This window comes from Podarcis raffonei, chromosome 12, assembly GCF_027172205.1.
Source record: "Podarcis raffonei isolate rPodRaf1 chromosome 12, rPodRaf1.pri, whole genome shotgun sequence".
Classification (NCBI taxonomy): Eukaryota; Metazoa; Chordata; class Lepidosauria; order Squamata; family Lacertidae; genus Podarcis; species Podarcis raffonei.
Window position 1 is genome coordinate 33,752,114 of NC_070613.1, and position 16,501 is coordinate 33,768,614.

The 16,501-nt window shown below is 43.5% G+C and overlaps 1 pseudogene; it reads right to left on the reverse strand.

Moving 5' to 3' along the window:
* Positions 1-13,320: 13,320 nt before the first annotated feature.
* Positions 13,321-13,458, reverse strand: LOC128398599 (uncharacterized; annotated as a pseudogene).
* Between the last annotated feature and the right edge of the window lie 3,043 nt (positions 13,459-16,501).

Here is a 16,501-nt window from a genome sequence, read left to right on the forward strand (position 1 = left end):
CAAATAATAAAAAAATAAAAAACATCTTAAGAGCAAGCATTTGGGTCATTAGGTTCCCGATATGATAAGGTATATTGGATTTATTTTAAATTACACCCTATGGGGTGGAAGTGGATATCTATGTTCTATTTTTCAAAACTCATTGATCATATTTAACCATTACTTTTTTATGGAATTGCATTGCATTCCAAAGATTTTCAAAAACTTGTGTGGTGTGGCTTAATTTCTAAATAAGAAGTATGTAGTCAAACTTGGTCCTCTTACATGGAAGCCTTGTCCTGTTCATAGATGTGCACAGAATAATTTCTTTCTTTCTTTAGAGAACAGAGGAGATGACGGCACTCTGCACATGTGCAACGGTGCACTTTCCTAAATAAGTGTTGAACAAGTCCTATTGTGACAAAAACAGCATGGTTAAAAACTGCAGCCCTACCAAATCAAAATGTTACCACTGCCAGTGCTTGGATGATATCTCTTAGAGGCCCTTTTCTTCTAAGTGTAGAGGGCATGTTTGAACTTGTATCTTCTGGATAGAGGGATAATGTACTTAACTACATAATGTTTTATTGGATCTTAGATCGCTTCCTCTGGCTGCTGTTGTTTAAACTGCATTTGCTGTGTTTTTATCAATTTACGATTTCTCATATCACAAACGGCTTTGGGTATTTTAAGAAAGAAGTGGCATATAAAAGTTTTAAATAAATAAACAGGAGCTGTTCCTTTCCAGCATAGTGTATGCCTATATTAAGCCAATATTAAATGACTGAACTCAGAGGGAATCCAATAAACCTGCTTGAAGCAACATTTAGAAACCAATATGTAATTCAAAAGCGGGGCTAATTACTGACAGCTCTTGTAAAACAGCTTCTTGTTTTACTTTGCTCTAGTATCAACACGTTGCCCAATGAAAACCCGCCATTTTGACCTCCGTTGTATTTTCTTTGTGAGCATGTGTTGACTACTTGGTGAGAGAAAGGGAGTCAAGAGTCCTGGATTTTGGAAGGCAAGCTACCTGAGCCTTGGAAAAACAATTGCAGTCTGTAGGGCCCTTTGCAGGGGAGGCATCTCTTTGGGGCAAAGCGGGGCATAGCCTTGCCAAGATTCTGAACCCTCCAAAACATCCAAATACCATGATCCAGTACAGGGGTCCCCAAATTAAGGCGCGGCTGCCCACTTCCAGGTCGGTGGAGCACCAGAAATAGCTTGGGCGCAAGCACAAGCATTATTTCCGGTGCACATCTGGGTCGGAGGAGGCCCGTGCACATGCACACAAGCTCTTTCCAGTGCTCCTCCGACCCGGAAGTACGCTGGAAATAGCGTGCGCACATGCATATGGGCACGCACTCCCCCACCCTCTGGCACTGGAGACACCGGCGCTGGAGACACCAGCCCGAGGCACAGTAAGTTTGCTGACCCCTGATCCAGTATTTCTCCTGTCACAATAATATCAAGGATAAGAGAAGTGGGATCCTCCAGACAAGCAAGTGTGACAGCAAGGGCCCATTCTGAACTAAGCTCGGACACTTTCGGGTGCCAATAATTTGTTCAGCTGTGCTGCCGTTGCAAAGGTATCTCACAAGGAGGCACCACCCCACCCGTGGGACCTCCTAGGTGCTCCACCAGGTCTAGGTGCCATCAGCCTCCACTGCATTTCTGGCAGTGATTTACGATTACCAGTCTGGTGAGCACCAGCTTGGAAATTTTCCCTGGCTCTAGTTTGGCACTTAAATGGTCAGCAGTGACCATTTAAGTGCCAAACTTAAATGGCACTTAACAATATCAAATGAATGGACCTCAGGTGGTACAGGAGAACCCCAAGATCGACATTGCCACCTGTATCATGAAATCTTCATCAATATCCCACAGGCATGCTGCAGAAGAAGCATTCAGTGGCAGCACTGATCCTGACTTCTGCATGGTGCCCCCCGTAGGGAAGCCACTTGCAATTGACTAGGATCGTTGTCTCCACTGAACAGCTGGAGGCACCAATCCTGCCTAGTGAAGGGTGCTCCTTTGCAAGAGGTTTCTCAGAAGTAATCCCCGTGCTCTTGGTCAGGGGGAGAGCAACATCTCCTGGGCTTCTCTCAGCCCTATCAGAGATGCCTGAGGTTCATCCTGGACCTTCTGTATTCTAAGCTCTAACACCAAACATGGCCGGGTCCTCATAGGTCCCGGCCATGGAGGACATGCACCCTAATGCAGGAGCTGCTGAAGCTGGTGAATCAGAATGAGTTGATTGGGGTGAGGGGGCGGCTCTCTTTGAAGTCCCGTCATTGCAATAAGGCCTCCTCAACCAATCACAGTAAGGATAAGGTTACCAGACATCCCCATTTCCCGAGGACAGTCCCTGGATTTACAAATCAGTCCCCACACAGTTGAAAAGTGTCCCCCCACAGTTGAAAAGTGTCCCCGGATTCATTGAAAAACACCTGGTAACCTTAAGTAAGGATGTTTCCTGTCACAAAAATTGACTGTTTGTTTTGAACGCTGATCCGCAAGGCTGGGAAAGTGTGACTATTTCTGGTTCTTAACGTTGATGCTTATTTTGTGGTATTATGGTGGTTTCATGTTTTAATTTAAAAACAAAACTGTAAGCTATCTTTCTGGGCATCCATTAAATAAAAAGAGATGCATTAAATAAAAAAAATATGTACCCCCAAATGTGCCAGTGGCATAGTGTAGTGGGGGAGGGGCCACAGGGGCGGTTGCCCCGGGCACCAAATTGTTAAGGGGGGGGGATTTTCAACGCCCTTGGCAAGGGGCTGTGTCGGCACCCCTCCCCCTGAATAACTCACTTTACTGCAATAGCTACATTAGAAATTACTACATTTTACATGAGCCATGTACTTGAAGCATCTGAGTGAGGGCAAGGAGAGGAGAAAGGGAGGAGGGAGTGCACATCTTTCTGCCGTAGTGCTAGAAGGATGGGAAGCTTCTTCCATGTTGGATCTCACCATGATAGTGGCAGCGCAATGCTGGACACATATGCACTATACACTCCATAGTCTCCAGCAGTCTTTCTTCATACTGCCATTTCTCCTGCTGCCCAGATCCCAGCTCTTGTCAAAGCTCACGACATTATACAGATAATGGATTACAAATTTCCAGGGTGATTTTTTTTGGGGGGGCTGGGCCTGCACCCCTGGTGGCATCTGGCTTCACCAACCCTTAGGTACATCTCAAGTCAAGGAAGGGATTTTTTCCCCCAGTGGAAATGTCTTGCACATGTGACTCTCTTCCTACTGGCCTCATCTCTTCATAGCTTCAGGAGGTTGGTTAAGATGAAGCCTGTTCTTGGAAGAACATTTGGAGGAAGAGGGAACTTATTGCTGCTGCAAAGACTACATCTTGTCATTTACTTAAACCCTAAATGGCTTTGGCCCAGTATACCTGAAGGAACGTCTCCACCCCCATCATTCAGCCCAGACACTGAGGTCCACTGTGAGAAGCGAAGTTACAGGGAGCCAGGCAGAGGGCCTTCTCGGTAGTGGAACGCCCTCCCATCAGATGTCCAGGAAATGAGCAACTATCAGACTTTTAGAAGACATTTAAAGGCAGCCCTGTTCTGGGAAGTTTGTAAAGTTTGATGTCGTATTGAGTTTTAATTTGCTGGAAGCTGCCCAGAGTGGCAGGGGTAACCCAGTAAGAGGGGTGGTGTATAATTATTATTATTAGTATTATTATTAATAATAATAATAATAATACCCTAGTTTTGTGTGAGATGCTTAATATCTCTGAAAAGGAAAGGAAAGGAAAGAAAAAACAAATAAAGCAAAGGCTTAACAGTAAAGATGTTTTACTTAAGAGGCATTGGGGGGGACTTGTCAAATCCTCCAAGGCTGAAATACTGTAACTGCCAACCCCTTTTTAAAAGCGACTTTAAGTATATTTCACAGAACCACAAATATGATCAAAGGGAGAACTTTGGTAGGAGGCTATTACTTTATGAAAAAAGTAAAGCATAGGCATTCATTAGCACTTTGACTGAAAACCATTTTATCTCCCATTTTATCTTTTCTAATTATTATTATTTATTTATTGCTGTTTCCCCTGCAGTTGTCCTTGCTATCACACTTTGTCACATCATCCATCATTTGGCTACTGAAGCCAACTCCTTGCAGGAGAGAGAGAGAGAGAGAGAGAGAGAGAGAGAGAGAGAGAGAGGTTTGTGAGTTTATATTGCTGCCATAAATTTTTGGACAATAAAGTTCTTTGCAAACAACTCCATAACTCCTGGACACACTGCACAAACTTAGTTCATCAAATAAGCTCCGTGCTGGGATTTGTGGAATGTTCCATCTTCTGTCAGAGCTGAAGACTTTATATATATATATATATATATATATATATATATATATATATATATATATATATATAAAATAAATAAATCCAATAAAATATAGTGGAAGGATCACACAATTTCACTACTGGTCGAACAGGGAAAAGTCCACCTGCTAGAGGGAAGTGGGGAAACAGACTTTCCTTCTTCTTCAAAATCCTCCCAGTGAAATCCTCCCAAGTTCACTGAGCACGAGAGCCAAGAAAAACGTTAATTAGAGGCAATGAAGAAAACGACGTATTTGCAAATGGTCTTTGGGGGCTTGCAACACTTGATGAAATCAAGCTTGGAAACAAGCGCTTATTTGAGGCACTTCCACTTTGTCTGCTTTGACCCCCTCGACTGACTCCTGCATTCCCTCTTGCAGGTCTTACTTTAAAGATTGTGAAAAGGCTGAGAATCCTTTGCTTAGGGTTAGGCGGTGTCACTAATTGCAAACGTCATCCACAATTCCAGTCAGCCTGGATAGCTCAGTTGGTTAGAACTTGGTGCTGATATTGCCAAGGTTGCAGGTTCAATCCTCAAAAGGAATTGCTGCATATTTTTGAGATAACAACAACAACAACAATAATAATAATAATAATTTATACCCCGCCCATCTGGCTGGATGATCCTTAGGGTCTCTTCCAACTCTACAAGACTATGTTTCTACGTGTTCCTAAACGCACATTTTCCAAAAGGCAAGACTGTCAAAGACAAAAGTGTTTCGGGTTTATGAAGTCGCATTTTGCTCATAATTTCCAAAGAAATGAGTTCTGAGGCTTCTTGGTTGTTGTTTTATTGAAATACAACTTTGGGTTATCAGGTGCAGCTGAGCTCAATTTAAATCAGGAATTAGAGGGGGGGTTGGGGGAGTGGGAGTTCCAAGGGATGAGTGTTACACCCTCAGCTGTTTACAGCTAAAAATTATATTTATTGGAACTAACCAGGGTCGTGCACAGCGAAACATAAATAAGCCCTGGGAACCGGTTGTGGAGATGCAGATACATAGCAGAAACCCCTTTATAAATATCTTCTATTAAATGCAAGGAAGGGTATTTCAAAGCAAAAATGAAAGCGCTCTTTAAAAATATTTTTTATGAGGCAGGGATTAAGCTAATCAGTGCTGAGGACAGTTTGCAGAACCCACAAAAAGAGGCTCAGCTCGACAACAAAGGCCAGCTCCCCTTTCTGCAAGTCAAATAATTTTTGTTTCAGCAACACCGGTAACAAAATTATACTGTGTTCAAAAGGTCAGTGGAAATCTCAAGTGACCTCACCAAGCAGAGGTTGGAAAAGACAGGGAGGAATTTAGGGCACAGTCCAGCTAGAGATAAGTATTTTTACAACCCAATCTTATGGGTGTTTACTTAGAAGAAAGTCCCACTCTGTTCAGTGGGGCTCATCTCCAAGAAACTGAACGCATAGGATTGCAGCCTTAATGTCTGTTGATTTTAATGGGAGAGATTTAAGCGTATGCTTAAAAGTCATTCAAACTCTTCCATACCCTCCAATATTTATCCGGTGAAAATAGAGATGTATTATTATTATACCCTGCCCATCTGACTGGCTTGTCCCAGCCACTCTGGGCAACTTCCAACATATATAAAAACATGATAAAACATTAAACATTAAAAAATCTTCCTATACAGCAGGTGTAGGCAAACTCGGCCCTCCAGATGTTTTGGGACTACAACTCCCATGAACCCTAGCTAACAGGACCAATGGTCAGGAATGATGGGAATTGTAGTCCCAAAACATCTGAAGGGCCGAGTTTGCCTATGCCTGCTATACTTCAGGTGTCTTCTAAAGGTTGAACAGTTACTTATCTCCTTGGTTCAGGGGTCACATAATTCCATATCCCCCAACATTTCTCCAATGAAAATAGGAACGTCCTAAGGAAGAGCGGGACATTGCAGGGTCAAATCAGAAACCGGGATGGCTTTTGTAAATCTGGGACTGTCCCTGGAAAATAGGGACACTTGGAGGGTCTGCTCTTCTGTTCATGAATCTAAAGAAAACATCCTGTGTCAAGAGTGAGCAGCTTCAGCCCTGAGGGTCAAATGTGGGCCTCCAGGCCTCTCTGCCTGTTCTCTCCCAAGACCCCATTCCTCTCCAGCCTTGCTTCACATGCTCCTCCTGAGTTGTGAGTGTATGTAGAAACTTGCCTACTGTGTAAAATCTAAATCTATTGCTCCATCTATATTCACCTTTAATGCCACCCACTAATGTGGCCCCTGGAAGGCTGCCTCAAAGGGAATGTGGCCCTTAGGCAGAAAAAGGTTCTCTACCTCTGTTTTATATTTTTGGAGCCTGCAAATATATACTAGTCCAAAATTGTTGACTTGATGCTATCCATAGTTGGAAGGTTGCTGTGCATTCCACTGCGCAGCATTACAGTTTGCTTATACAACCTTTGGGAATTCAGCTGTGCTAGTAAATTACACTTTAAGAATGCTTGCCATTTAATTTAAAAAGAAGTTAGTCATGCAACGGAGAACTTTGTGAAATGCAGCGTATTTGCTAAATAACATATTTTCCTGCATCTTGATGACTAAAAAATAAACCCCGAGTGTTTCCTGATTCAGTTCTAACCCCTTAAAAAGTATTGGAATTTGTCCTTATAAGTAGTTTGGCTGCAATCAAGATCTGTTCACACATATATCATCTGACTTTCCCAGTACTTAAATAACACGGGTTGTCTGGTTCAATAACCCGCTTCTCTGTAAAACCAGTATTTGAGCCGGATTTAAATTTCCTATATTTTATGATTCAGCACGACTTAAAATAATAGCTGTTGCAATTTAAAAGCGACTATGATTAATTGGCAGTGATGGGTAAAAGAACACACAGGCACAAGGAGAGTGGTGAGTGGTGGCGACTAACAAAATATTTTTTAAAAACGATACCTGCGGAAGAAATGCAGTTGAAAGTTAGCAAAACTTTGCAATAAAATAAATAAATTAATAGGCAATAAATTTGAGTGCCTTCCACGTAGCAAAATCAATTGCATCCTGGGGAAAAAACAGTGGTCTCTTTCAATCGACAGTTTCACACACAACTCTTCTTTGGGGAATTGTGCTGTTGTCGTTGTGTAAAATGCATTTGCATTGAAATTCACATCCTTGGGCGAGGATCATGTTCTGCACGGCTTGAGATGCTAGAATCAGAGGGAAGAAACTGCAGATGTTGCTAGACTCCCCCCACCCTACCCCCAATCAACATCAGCCAATGGTCAAAGGCAATGGAAACTATAGCACAGCAACATCTTGAAGGTGAAAGGTTGTCTATCCCTGTGCTTGGGAATCCATGGAAGTAATTCTGTTCAGAGATTGTCAGAAGTCACTCCACTAAGAAAAATGGTGAGATACTCTGCTCCATTGCCACTCCAACTTCTGGCCTACTGACACAGTAGCAGGAACATGGTTAGCTACCCACCCCCCAAGAACCAGGGCTCAATCCTCCATCACCAAAAATTAGTGTTTGTATTGTCCTGCTTCATAAGGCAGTTGTAAACGGGGATTAAACAAAACAGAGGGCACAGTAGTGTTTTGAGAATACTGACTTAACTACCCAACATTACACTGCATTGACCACATTCCTGAGACTGACGTCTTCCCTTTGTTGAGAGCATGTGAAATTATAAACGGCCTTGCACACCATCTGACTTAGTGTAGGACTGCATACAGACCATATATAGTCATACCTTGGGTTACAGACGCTTCAGGTTGTGCGTTTTTGGGTTGCACATCACGCCAAACCTGGAAGTACCAGAATGGGTTACTTCTGGGTTTCGGCACTCGCGCATGCGCAGAAGTGCTAAATTGTGCTTTGCGCATGCGCAGAAGTGCCAAATCGCGACTCACTCATGCACAGACACAGTGCTGTGGGTTGCGAATGCTGCAGGTTGCAAATGTGCCTCCCGCACGGATCATGTTTGCAACCCGAGCGTCCACTGTATCTAAAACACCTGATCTCTCCCCTCCATATCCTAAGAACTATAGTTTACCCCTCACTGAGCTAAAAGTTTCAAACTAAAGGATCCCCAGGATTCTTTTGTGGAACTAAAGTGCTTTAAATGTCTTTGAAGGTAAAAGGTAAAGAGATAAAAGACCCCTGGACAGTTAAGTCCGGTCAAATTCAACTATGGGGGTGTGGCACTCATCTCCGCTTTCAGGCCGAGGGAGCTGGCATTTGTCCACAGACAGCTTTCTGGGTCATGTGGTCAACATGACTAAACTGCTTCTGGCACACAGAACACCGTGACGGGTGCCAGAGCGCATAGAAATGCCATTTACCTTCCCACAGCAGTGGTACCTATTTATCTACTTGTGCTTTTGAACTGCTAGGTTGGCAGGAGCTGGGACAAAGCAATGGGAGCTCACCCTGTCACACGGATTTGAACTGCCGGCCTTAAGATCAGCAAGCCCAAGAGGCTCAGTGGTTTAGACCACAGCGGCGCTTGCATCCGCATTTAATGTGCTTTAAACATGTGGTGTGTTCATAGCCCAAGGCAGCTTCCACCTTGAATGTAAGGTAATCGTGACCAAAAGCACTGCACTCCACCCACAAGAATTTTGCCAAAAATTATCTTCCATTTCCTTTTCAAACGTACTGTATTTTTCGCCCCATATGACGCACCGGCCCATAGGACGCACCTAGTTTTTTGGGGGGGAAATAAAGAAAAAAATTTATTTCCCCCCCAGGTGCAGGGCTGGGGCGGGGGAAGCCCGAGCTTCCCCCGACCCCAGCCCCCAGAACAGGCTGCTATCCACTAGCCGTAGGAGAGCCGTGCGACTTCCCACAGCTAGCGGAGCACTGTGCGAAGCCCGAAGCTTGGGGCGTGCTGAGCTCAGCGCGCCCCAAACTTCTGGGTGCTGGCAAGGTCTCTGCTGGGAGAGCCGCGTGACTTCCCACGGCTAGCGGAGCGCTGCGCGAAGCCCCAAGCTTGGGGCGTGCTGAGCTCAGCGCGCCCCAAGCTTCTGGGTGCTGGCAAGGTCTCCGCTAGCCGTGGGAGAGCTGTGTCTCCCACGGCTAGCGGATAGCTTCCTGAAGCCTGGAGAGCGAGAGGGGTCGGTGCACACTGACCCCCCTCGCTCTCCAGGCTTCAGCGAAAGCCTGCATTTGCCCCATAGGATGTACACACATTTCCCCTTCATTTTTGGAGGGGGAAAAGTGCGTCCTATAGGGCGAAAAATACGGTAATCTCTTTTCTCCTAAATGAAATGAATGGAGAATGGTTGGGAGAGGGGAGCACAGTTGAACATTTGGGCACAGCCGTATGGGGGAGCATTCCACAATTGGGGTGCCACCCATTGGCGCCCACTCATCTCACCTGCAGAAAACCCTCTGCTGAAGATTTTAACGTACAGTGGTACCTCGGGTTAAGTACTTAATTCATTCTGGAGGTCCGTACTAAACCTGAAACTGTTCTTAACCTGAAGCACCACTTTAGCTAATGGGCCCTCCTGCTGCTGCCGCTGCGCCGCTGGAGCACGATTTCTGTTCTCATCCTGAAGCAAAGTTCTTAGCCTGAAGCATTATTTCGGGGTTAGCGGAGTCTGTAACCTGAAGCGTATGTAATCTGAAGCGTATGTAACCCGAGGTACAGGTAAGCACCACTGTAAAACCACCCAGAGAACTTTCTGTAGCCCAGAAACTAAGTATCACAAATAAACAAATGAAATGAAGACAAGTTGTCCTCCAGGCTAAATGGAAACTTTTCTGCTCAATATGTCTCTGAGCTGAGAATCCAGGTTAAATCACTTTGGGGCATCAGTTTGGGGAAGCCCCCTGTTGCCTGCAGATGACTCCTAACTTCAGTGTGGAGTGAGAGAATGCAGGAATACCACAGTCTATGTCATCTGAGTTTCTGGATTCATGAGGTTAAGTCTGCAAACATAATTAACGACTTTTAAATATTGTTTTGATGTTTCTTTTCCATTGAAATGAATGCCAGTTAAGTAAGCTATGTAAATAGTTTCATCAGTTAGGTAACTTGTATTAATTGTACATGGCGAGATGAATATTGAAGTATTTGCTGGAAAGCAAACTGCAGCAGAATGGAAATTGTGCTGGTTGCAATGAATACAGAGAATCATAAAATTGTAGAGTCTAGTCTAGCCCCCTGCAAAGCAGGGAAGTTTTGCCCAATGTGGGGCTCAAACACATGCCGCTGAGATTAAGAGTGTTATGCTGTACTGACTGACCTATCCTAGAAATAAATGTTGGAATAGAAATTGCTGCCTTCTTCCTCCTGCACAAGTTTCTAGATTATATATGGACCTGGAGTTCACTGGGGAAGGGGGAATAGGCCTTGGCATTGATGTCTGGAGGAGAGGCAGAGATACATGACATTTCAAACAATCCCCATGTCTCGTATCAATTCTCAGTGAGCTTCCTTCCAAGAGACCATTTCAACACTTGCCACTCAAAAATGCTGCGCTTAGAGGAGCATCAAACATTTTTTTAAAAAAAATTGCAATTCTGTTGTCACGAATTCCAATACCAATTGCCTGTTATCTGCAGCTCCTGGACTTACCGGTATATACCGTATGTGGATCAGAACTTAGCTATCCACTGGCTTTTGAACTTCCTGAATGTTCTGACAGAGTTTGCAGCTCCAAAATATTATCAAAATGCATTTCGAAATGTGTTGAAATAAAATATGGGGGCAGAGCAGGGCAACCTTCCCAAGTGCCTATACTTTAGGTTGCTCTGGCAAACTTTTTGAAACATGCATTTGGGGCAAATCCAGAAAACAGGCAGATACGAAGTCCTTTGTGGGGTCAAAACAACCCAGTGCAAGTAAAATGCCAGATGAGCCACAGAAAAATTGCAAGTTAGGCTACATATTCATGCATGGCTGCTGTTGCATTATAAACATGCAAGCTTTTGGCCATTTTCTGGCAACTTTTCAGCTGTGCAACATCATCTTACAAGAGATCCTCTGTTATCTTCCCTTTTCCCGTTTGATGTTCTCAGCAAAAAACCAACTTCCCTGAATTTCAAAGAGGAAATAGAGCGCCATCTAGCCACCACTTTTCAGAAGCACTTTCCCCCTGATACTTGAGGGTTTCCCCCTTTGCAATGTAGACTTAAGTGTATGAAGCAGTAAACCTGCCCTTGAAACCTCAGTAATAAGTCTACTGCATAGCAATTGGGTTTCTAATTTTTCAGAACAAAGGGGGAAACAAATTGTCCAGGATACACAATGCTACACAGACACACACAACATATGGTGAGGGATCAACCTTTAATTGATTAATTGGTGTAGTTGATGAAATAAATTAAAGAATATTAACCAAATTAATTATTAGCCTGTTCAAATGAGATTACTAATCAAGCAAAAGTTCTCTAAGTAGTGAGCAGCCTTGATGGAAGATGGAGATTTTAAAATGCACACACCATAATATCAGGTTTTCCATTTTCCTTTCTATGGTACTCTTTGAAGAACAGCTGGAGTGAAAAAATGTTGTTGTTTGTCTTATATGTATTTTACAGCATTAACGTTTTTATGTAATTTTTTAAAGTCACCCTTCTTCACCGAATGTCTAATATCGCTTTCATCCTGGTAATACATCTACTTTGAATACTAGGCAACAAGTCGACACATTCCAAGTTATATAGAAACGATTCACCAGTTTGTAGCTGCACTAACAGATTTAAAAACACAATACAGTGGTATCTTGGTTGTCGAATGCTTCAGAAGCCAAACGTTTTGGTTTCTGAACGCCGAAAACCCGGAAGTGAATGCTTCTGTTTTCAAATGCGCCTCAAAAGTTGAACAGCTTCCGAGGTGCATTTCTCCATTTTCTCAATGGAATTTGCCAACCACCCATTGCACCTCAGTTGTTGAATGTTTTGGAAGTCAAACGGTCTTCCGGAACGGATTACGTTCAACAACCAAGGTACCACTGTATATGGATGATGGAGTCCCACGGAGATAATAGCAAACCTGTGGTTGGTAGCCTATTTTGCCATTCTGCAATATATTGATTAACTCATTAATTCCCCCAAGTGCATGCTGAAGCCTGTGATAAGTTGTAGCATTTGGAAGCTGTCCATGAAAGAGTCTTTTTGCTACCCCTAACTAGTGGAAGCAAGAGTCAGCCATTAAACCAAACAGACCAATGTTCCGTTAGCCAGGGAAGCAAACGGAGCAAGCTATTTTCTTCCTGTCTTTGGTTGCATGACCTCTTTTTCTCATATGTTTTATTTAACCTGTGTTACGCTGTGGTCTAAACCACTGAGCCTAGGGCTTGCCAATCGGAAGGTCGGCGGTTCAAATCCCCATGACGGGGTGAGCTCCCGTTGTTCGGTTCCAACTCCTGCCAACCTAGCAGTTCAAAAGCATGTCAGAGTGCAAGTAGATCAATAGGTACCGCTCTGGCGGGAAGGTAAACGGCATTTCCGTGTGCTGCTCTGGTTTCGCCAGAAGCGGCTTAGTCATGCTGGCCACATGACCTGGAAAAAATGTCTGTGAACAAATGTCGGCTCCTTCGGCCAGTAAATTGAGATGAGCTCCGCAACCCCAGTGTCATTCACGACTGGACTTAACTGTCAGGGGTCCTTTACCTTTACCTTTTACTTGCACCTGTGTAATTTAACCTGTGTTACTTCTACCCAGTACTTTTTTTTCTAAAGAAATGTTTAGGGGGTACTTTTCCTACTCATATTGAAATACTGCCCCTCAATGAGGCCAAACTTAGATTCACAAAATGTTTAGGGGTATGTGTATCCCTGCGTCCTCCCAGGGAAAAAAGCACTGCTTCTACTCACCCTTCACATAGGATTTTGCGGGGGATTTGTTCAATAAACACAGTCATTTTCACTAATATATGCAACTATATACATAGTTTACACTAATTTATGCATTTTGGTGCACATTACTTGGCTGGAGAAATGCCTTGCCGAATTCAGAGAAGCGGGGGGAGGGAATTAATGGATGGCTGTGTTTTGCTTTGCATCTTGTTTCAGAAAGTGTGAATTAGGTAAGTTTTGTGCCACAAATTATGCAGCCAGGTTTCCCACATTTGGAGAAATCTCAGGGGTCAGCACACTTCGGAATGCAGCGGATGGACCTCACCCTGGGAAAACCTCCTTCATGACCAAGGTATCTCCCTTGCCAACTGAAGCAAACTGAAGCAAATTTCTCCCCCATCCCTAGTAAGTCAAAGCTGAACCGGTAGCTCCAAACCTCAGTGATAACAAGTCTTCCTGTTTTGCTACTGGCTTTTGTGGGGAAGGCGAACATCTGGATGCACAGTTACAGTGCAGTCTCTTCAGGTTTAAAAACGAGGGTTGGTTAGAGGCTCCAGAGGATTCTGGGAGTTTTGCCTTAGGAAAGTGCTGGCTTCATCACCTTTGCTCATAGTCAATCATCTGTTGAAGCTACACACACACACACACACACACACACACACACACACACCCTGTGTCCAGTCCACAGCTTTCATATCCAGACTGCCAATTTTCTCCAGCTTGCCTTGTGCAGTAACCCTGACATATTTGAGTGTTGTGGGCTGATTGATGTGGATGAGTTTGCAGGTGCCTTTTCTCTCTCCTGGCAGAAAAGCCAAAGGAGCAACATTTAAAATAGCTACCAAGGAAATCTCGGCTCAGGGAGAAAACTGCCATGTCGCTGAGCCATCAAAGTAACTGTGACCTCAGCACAGTGTATTCAGCTTCAAACTCTTTGCTGGTAATAAGCATTCTAAGCCAACCCCCTCCCACAAAAAAATTTTTTTACAACCTTTAAATAAGTAGGTGCCAGTGGTTAGTTTTGAAATGGTAACTTGTTTTACAGCATTTTGACCCAGGTTTCCAAACTATCACTCTGATCTTGGAACTCTGCACCACAAACACCAAAGAGCGCTCCTCGCTTGCACGTAATGGTAAGCTGATGTCTTGTTATTGCATAGCAAGAGTCAACACATGATGTTACACCATTGTTCAGCACATAAGAAGCCATGTCCACTGTGTCAGCTTCCTAATCAAATGGAAACTAAGTGGTAGAAAGCAACTACATACCTTCCAACATTTCCCCAATGAAAATAGGGATGTCCAATTCGATAATGATAATATTAGTATTTATACCTCACACATTTTTGGGGGGTTGCCCAAACACTCTGGGCAGCTTCCAACGTATATAAAAACATAATAAAACATTAAACATTTAACAGGATTGCCTTCAGGCAGCTCGGGGGTTGGATAACTCCATATCCTCCAACATTTCTCCAATGAAAATAGGGACATCCTAAGGAAAAGCGGGACATTCCAAGATCAAATCAGAAACCGGGACAGCTTCTCTAAATCAGGGACATCCCTGGAAAATAGGGACACTTGGAGGATCTGCAACTAAGTCATACTCCGAGGAGGTCCATTGAAAGGATTAGGAATGACTAACTTAAGTCTGTTGATTTCAATGGGTCTACTCTGACTTAGTTTGATACAGCTCATTATCTTCTAACTCTCATATCCTGGAAATACTGACATCTCCACATTAGCAGGAAGTCAGGCTTGAGAAGTGTACTCAAGTAACTAACTGAAGGCTCTTGTGAGGCCAAAGTAACCACACACAAGGCTCTCTGCTCTGGTCTTATCTCCTTCCAGGATAGTCACGCAGTGGGAGGAGGCTTGGCAGGGTCCATCACAGCTGTGGGTAGGCCCCATGGGGCCCGCCATAGGTGCGGAAAGGTCCTCCAGAGCCTGCAGCAGGCTACAGAATATTGAGGGGGCCTGGCCTCTCCTTGAAAATTTTGTGGAGACCCTCATCTCCATCACACTACTGCCTTCCAGCCAGAATCTTAAGATTTTTTCCTAATCTCTTGATGTGGGTGTAATCAGAGAATTCTGCTGAGACATTGCTGCCCTTGCTGCTGTTGTTTATTAAATTTGTTCAGCACGATGGCTACAAATATTCACACAGTTGTTCAAGAGTAATTTTGCATCCTTTATCAAATATGTGAGAAAGAGACAATTACTTGCAAAGTGCCATGAAAACTTCCAAACTACCTAAAATAAAGTGAACTTGCAATATCAGATTTTACTAGATTCTTATACATTCTTAACTCAGTTTTTAGTTTTTTTCTTGTTTTTTACATAAGTTCAAGAAAATTCAAGAAAAAGGTAAGTTCAGCATTGTTCCCGGTAGCTTTGAGGTGCTGATGAACCAGCAGATGAAGTTATAAAGAAGGCAGGGTGCCAGCGTTCTATCCCTGTTTTGCCATAATAATAATAATAATAATAATAATAATAATAATAATAATAATAATATTTTATTTATATCCCACCCTCCCCAGCTGAAGCTAGGCTCAGAGCGGCTAACAACAGTAAAATAATACAACATTCTAAAATCATTTCATTATACAGTGGTACCTCGGGTTAAGTACTTAATTCGTTCCGGAGGTCCGTACTTAACCTGAAACTGTTCTTAACCTGAAGCACCACTTTAGCTAATGGGGCCTTCTGCTGCTGCCGTGCCACCGGGTCCGATTTCTGTTCTCATCCTGAATCAAAGTTCTTAACCCGAGGTACTATTTCTGGGTTAGCGGAGTCTGTAACCTGAAGCGTATGTAACCCAAGGTACCACTGTATAGCAGTCTTTATCAACTATCTTTATCAATGGCACAGGTTGCATTTTTCTAGCGTTGTTTATTAAATTGGCATACCACCCTTTATCTGAATATCGCAGGGTGACTCACAATAAAAAAATATATACAAAATGAGAACACGAAATTGGGATACCATGTATCCGGACATTTCCCGGACACTTTGCCAATTTCTGACTGTAGTATTCTGGGTATGTCTGGGAAATTCTGGACATATGGCAATCCTAACAAAATGAAGCTCAGTGAAACAGCCTCTACTCTGAATGCAGAAGGTCCCTGGTTCAACCATCAGCATCTCCAGCCAGGGCTTGTGATGTCTTCTGCTTGAAATACTGGAGAGCTGTGACCAATCAGTGAAGGCGATACTGAGCTAGATGGACCAATGGTCTGGCTCCATTTAAGGCAGCTTCCCTCGTGACTTGTTTTGCACACTCTAAAAAATAGCCCAGGAGTAAGAATAAAGTGTTTCTCCAATTTGAATTGAGAATCAGCTATCAGAAATCCGGGGAACGTTGCCCCTGATGCACACAAAAATTATTATAAAATTAGAAATGGCAGCAACTGGAAATAA